At 34.7% G+C, this 6,771-nt stretch overlaps 1 pseudogene; it reads right to left on the bottom strand.

Annotated features, from left to right (window-relative positions):
- Positions 1-1,867: 1,867 nt before the first annotated feature.
- Positions 1,868-3,867, bottom strand: LOC129903747 (two-component response regulator ARR12-like; annotated as a pseudogene).
- Between the last annotated feature and the right edge of the window lie 2,904 nt (positions 3,868-6,771).

The raw sequence follows: 6,771 nt of genomic DNA, 5'->3' as shown, positions 1-6,771 counted from the left end.
TTGAGTGAGTCGTTACTTATTTATGAGTTGAGATTTCCGAGTTGGTTGATCCTTTTCTGATGTTGTTTTATTCGGCCATTTTACATACTCGTACATTCCACGTACTGACGCAATTTGGCCTGCATCATTTCATGATGCAGAGGCAGGTACCAGAGATCATCAACTGGCGCACCATTGAAGATCTACACACATCCAGCTACTTGGTGAGCCCTCCTAGTTTCCAGAGGATGCCAAATTTTCTTTACCGTTTTATTTGTTTGCTTTCTTTATCTTGCTTGTTGGTAGCCATGGGCTTGTTATTGGAACCTCCTAATTGTTTATAGGGGCTTCATAGACCAGAGTGTGGGAAGGTTGGACTGTTATATTGAATAACTTTTATTATACTTGTTTTGATGAGTTGATAGTGTTTGGCCTTCGGCCCCATAATGTGAATAGTGTGTACGATTGAACCCTCCATTGAGTGAATGTGATTGAATGATAGTGTGACTGAATCAGGTGGTTCGCTTGGAGGCCAAAAATGGCTTTCGAGTGCCGGTCACGTCTAGGATACCCTCCCGGGGCATGACATTTTCATTGATTTTCCATGAATTTCCACACTCAAGGTAAGCTTTTTACTCCCTAGATTCATACTTTGATTCTTAGAAACTAGAAGTATGGGTGGTAATCATTGGGGGAGGATTAGAACTGAAAATCTATGGTGGGAAATAGCCCTAGAGTAAAGTTAGAATCATGGGTTTGGCTTAGAGAGTGAAATTGTATTATATTTCCTGATAGTTAGGCCATTGTATTGATCCTTGATATGTACTTAATATTTTGTAGACTAAGAACGAGAAGAACGAATCCGAAAAGGGAAGGCTCTTGAATTGTAAGGTTGTTAAAGCTTGAATTTGAGGTAGGTGCTGGTCTAGTTTCCCCTATGAGTTTCATATACTTGTTAAATTACTTCATGATATGCATGTGTGTGTATGAATAGGGAAACATGCTAGATTATGTGTGAAATGATTACTTGCAGACCTGTTCTTGGTAGTATAAATGTTGTAAACATTGAATGTTCTTGTGATTGTGATATCTTGGGATCGGGTGTCACGTTTTGACACATAATTTGGATCGGGTGTCACGTTTTGACACGTATTTAGATCATGTGTCACGTTCCGATACATACTTAAATCGGGTGTCACGTTCCGACACAAAGTTGATTATTTATAGGTCCCTTGAGAGAACCCTTGTACGAAATTATAGCATGTGGAAGACATTCAGTTGTGATATTGAGATGTTGTTGACTTATTCCGTATATGTATATGCTTATTGTGTTGAATTTACTTGTCTATGATCCGCTTACTGGCTAACCGCGTGATCCTAGTAGTACACCGTTGTTTTTGTGTACTAATACTACTCTTGCTCTACCTTTTTGTTGAGTACAGTGCATGTTTAGCCGACTGCGGAGAGACTTTGTTTGAAGATTAAGCTTGTTCGAGTTCAAGGGTGAGCGGTTTGTTTCAAGCTGTCATGGACTCTTCCATGTTCTAGTCCCTTTTCCAGGACTAAGACTTTAGTCACTATTTTATTATTTTGACTTCTGTTTGGGGAGTGTTTCCCCTTTTCTTAAATTGACACTGGTTAGAGTTTTGGTAAGGACGACTTTCAGTTCCTAGAATGTGTTGACTTCCACATTTTCGTAGTTATTAAAAATTGTTGGTTGAGTTTATGGGAACTCAGTATTATTTTCTCGTTATATTCCTGCTTCTGCAAGGTTTTAGTATTTATTTCTTAAGTTGATAAGTTGGACTGTTGAAATGGATCTCCTACTGGAATAAGTATTGTGGGTGCCAGTCACGGAGGGTTGGGGTCGTGACAGGCTGACTCTAGGTCAAAAATCTTTCCGGGTCCTTTTAACATAGGAAGAAGCTACAGGATCAATGTAGGCTGTGTAGCTAACGATATGCAGGTCAAACAGCTGGGGATAGCTAGGGATTCGCTCGAGGTAATCAACATGCTGAAGAACGAACAAGAAACTCACACAATCACTGTTTTACGTGCAAGGATCTGCTAAACAAGCTGGGGAAATCCCAATTAGGAACGAATACAGACAACAAAACAAAGTGGCAGAACTGCTGCTAGATAAAGAAGTAAGCTAGAACGGATTACCTTTTTGTGGAATGGACAGTTCCTCCCATGTTTGTTAGAAATGCTTTGAAGGCAAACGTAGAAGGAACTTCTTTTGTAAGGCATAAAAAGCCATTATGTTATTTGGGTTGTACTCAAAATGTTACGCCTAAAAACTATAACGCTAGCAATAATGTAGCTACTTCTATGTACAATGATGCATAATTACTAAATAAATAAAATCTCCTTTTAAGAAAAAACATACAGAATGAAAAGAAAATGTTCATTCAATCTTTACATGTTCATAAACAAAGGATAGATAAAGATTGTTCGAGTTCTATAGAGGCCAATCAGAATAGATCAACAAAAACTGTCGAACATCTTGTCCAACTACATTCTATCTTCACATACAAAAGCATTGAATATCTCCAGAAGTTGCAATAGTGTATATCGACGATTCTGGCTTTTACTGGCAAAAACATATAAATATTATTAAATGTGACAAAATAAATCTTAAGCATAGGAATCACTGTTTTTTGTTATATTGAAAATTGACCTTGTGGAGACATGTATTATCTTGAGTTGGGCTTCCAAAAATAGGAACGTAATCAGGCCAGTTGCAAGATGTGACACTCTGATTTTCTGGCATTATCTCAACGTCGAAATTGTCAGATTCTATCAATTCATCCCATTCATTCCACCCATTCAAGGAATACTCATTTGAACTCGGTGAAGCTATAAGAGGAACAGGTGGTTGAGGTTTGTATGTTCCTTGAAATAATTCGTTGAAATTCGTAGAGAAGTCACTTGAATTCAACACAGAGAAATGATGTCCCTCGTTGAAGTTCATTAAAGTAGCTGGTTGAACATTTGGAGCTTGTTGTTTTTGGGATCGGTATTTCTGCATAAAGACCATAAAATATTAGGAAAATTCGACAAAACCTTGAATCATAACTAGTACATCTCATCTACATTTTTCAAACTCGGATACCTTTAGATGGTAGGTGAGATGTTTCATAGACAAATCCCGGACACACATCCTCTTCAGAACCTCTCTAGGACGGGCTATGGTAAGACAAATAATTAGAATTCAATAGTAAAATTATGAACATTCAGAAAATTTCTTGTATACTTACCTTTTTCTCCTAACTCGCGAACAACCTCATCTAATTTCTTGTCAAGATCTGGTGTCCATTGCACGCATCCTCTTTTCTTTTGTGGTCTTTCTATACTTGTTTCTGAAATCAAAGAATGATCCTCCTCTTTTTCTGAGGTACCACTACTTTTAACTTGTGTCTCCTCACTAGTAGTCCTCATTCTCTTAGCACAAGATGTATTGTCCATTACATCAACTTGATTAGCCTTGTTGTGTTGTGATTTTTTATTTGCTTTCTTATTGTGCGAATGCACATGCCGCCATACATTCTTAAGTTTCATTGATGTAACCAACGACTTCCTAATAATGAAGAATGCCCCCTGTGCTATTGCTTCTTTTACCATTTCCGTCTTCACCTCTGGAGACATCACTAAACCGAAAATGGAACATCAAATGTGGTATTCAGGTAACACTCATGTGTTTTAGAAGTCAAATTTTTGATATTATTAGCATAGTAGATTAAGTTTAATAATGAATAGTCCACACTAATTAAACTACATACAATAATTAAGATTTTGAGAAAATGATCTTACAAACAATAGGTTTGTCTTTGATGAGTAAAGTGGACTTGATGAACTCAAGGTAGTCTATTTCTGACATGTTGACATCCACCATGACCAAGTCGAATTGGTCGATCTGTTGCCGGAGAATGGACAAAGCTACAGTTGCTTGTTCGATTGCAGTAACTATTAAAAAAAAAAATCAAACTCAGAAAATAGCATAAAACAATTATATATATTGTGGGATATTTTCATGATAATTAGTGGTAAACCTTCCTTTTCCTTTATATTATTACTCGGATTAAGTGAATATGTTTTCATAAGGTTGAATATATGGACAACCTCTTATACTTGCCACTTGCCAATAAATTCTCTTTTGACATTTGAACTACGACATACTTCGATTGAGCATTTGAACACATGTTAAAGTTTTTCTATTAGACAGTTCAAATGAATAGGTTAAAGTGTATGCATATGCTCTCAAGCATTCAATATGTAGATAATTTAATGACTTACTTTAACTATGTCACATCCATTTGTTATGTTCTCAAGCATCACAAGTAACAAATTTCAACCATCAATTTATCAAAAAATAATAAATCTAACAAATTCATTCAACTCCATTGTAATTTATTCATTTGTACCTGCACTCAGTCATACACGAAACGCATGTTAAAATTAACTAAAATTTTTAGTCTTGTGGATCTGATTTTTCTTTGTGCCAAAACAAAAATTCTTTTTCAAATTTCAACGCTCAAATCTATTCCTGATAAATTTCAATTCAAAATATAAGTTCCATGTATCACACAAAAAAACAAATATCAATCATTAATTTTACGGAAATTCATTTCTTTAACTATAGATTATAAGTACAAATGTTACCACCACCAAAGGATGTGGTGCAGTGGATAGACTGCTCCTCCCTTAACCATAGTTCGATCCCTAGGTATGGAAAAATCCTTGGTAGGGAGCGCTTCTCCCCGAATATAGTCGGACTCCAATGTGGGTACCGGACACGGGGTGGAAAACCAAAATAAATAAATACAGATGTTACCTAGAAGATCCAACAAAAAATAGAGGATTAATCTAAAGAGATATAAGATTAATGTACCTTTATAAGAATGTTCTTCAAGAATTGCTGCTATGTTTGATAAAGAAGTTGTATCATGATCAACCAAGAGAATTCTAAGGCCAACATAGGCTGGAGGAACATCTACATGACCAGTTTTCTCACATTTGTTGGAACTATCAAATTCCATCTTAGCCTATGAAGATTTTGAGAGAGCAAGAAAACAAAGATTTTTGAGTTTTTGTTCTCTTGCTTTGGTTTCTCTATTTTTTCCTACCACCTTATTTTACTAAATGAAAGATAAAATTTGGTCAATTAGTTACATAGAGATGGAAAATATTAGATTTCGAAAATCTACCTTTGTAGCTAAATAATAACTAGTGTAGTAAATATTTTAGGGAGATTTAATTAAGCAAGATGTTGATAATCTATCAATTTATGTTCAAAATAATTTAGTCTTGATTGTTTACGCGATAAGACGATATTAATTACTCTCTCCATTTCAATTTGTTTATGGCAAAATAGTCTGATAGATCCTTATACTTGTATGAGTTTGTATTCTATACCCTTCTACTTAATCATTGACCGAGGTTATGTGGAATAACTGAGTTGGACAAATGTGTGACTACACGCGTTTTGAAGTAGATGAATGCAATATTTTAATTTAAAAATTCTCAAAATTATAGGAGAAAAAAATAAAAATAAATTTTAAAAAGAAAAGAAATTCTCAAATCCCTTCTTCCCATCCCCACTGCACCCCCAATCCTTTATTATAACACCCCCTAAAATGTTGTATGTGGTGTTCCAATTCTCGACGAAAATGATACTGTTTCTGTATTTTGGGCATTACTTTTCATAGGATGGTCCAAATTAGGTGATTCAAATTTCTAAATAATAACCCCAACATCGTTATCTACAAATTTTGTGAGACCATAACTTAAGATTCGGAGGCTAAGTAGGTCAAATAAATTAAATTTTGCAAGATATGGTGTTGTGACAAAATGGAGTGGTTGTAGAAGAAAATTCATATCTCTCTATAGGATGCTTCAATTTAGTTGATTCTTAAACTACATGAAAGTGTATTTCTATAGCTACAATTCATATGAGACACCAAATCCTAATTAGGAAGTTATCTTGTTCAAACGTAGCTCCGAAAATGGGTACTGTTCATCTCATCAACCATGGAAGATGTATATCTATTTGACATCACCTATGATATCAATAGTCCTCCATTTGACATCACCCGTGACATCATAATCATCCATTAAATTTTCAAGATCATTCTTTATAATTATTTTATTTATTGTTAGGTCCCTCCTTCACACTTATAAATACCCACCTTATTTCCTCATTTTCTTAATCAAGCTTTCCCAAACAACACTTCTTTCTATATATTTCTTTACTCATTCTCAAATATAGTTTTAGTTTTTAGTAGTTTAGAAATACTATTCCGGTGATTCATATATTCTGTGCAGTACACAAAACTCTCCGATGAGGAGAAAAGGCTAGGAGTTCAAGAGTGTTCATTGAGTTCTTCAATTTGGAGTAAAGCTTTGGATTTCAGGTATGTAAGGCTATTAATAACATTGGATTGAGTTCGTCCATGCACCCAATATTTAAATTCATCGTAATTGAGTTATAGTTGAGTTTTACCCTAATTCTTGAATTCTAAATGAGTTAATTCTTCTTTTGTTGAGTTAAATATATTTATGCATTGAGATTAATATTATTTTTATCTCTCATATTATTGGAATTGTTGTGCGTGGCTACATTCCTATGAACCCTAATTGATTTGATGTTCATGATCTTCATGCGTGTTTTGAGTAAAGATGTTGGCTTTTAATATGCATTGACAAAAATAGTGATTTGATTCTTTGGATTAAATGATGTTTTGAGCAATATCTTTTGATGAGATATAAATGATGTTTTGAAGTGTAATGATT

The sequence above is a fragment of the Solanum dulcamara genome, chromosome 9 (assembly GCF_947179165.1).
Source record: "Solanum dulcamara chromosome 9, daSolDulc1.2, whole genome shotgun sequence".
In the NCBI taxonomy this organism is placed as follows: Eukaryota; Viridiplantae; Streptophyta; class Magnoliopsida; order Solanales; family Solanaceae; genus Solanum; species Solanum dulcamara.
Note: the sequence above shows the minus strand (reverse complement) of the source record. Positions and strands in the feature narration are given on the sequence as shown.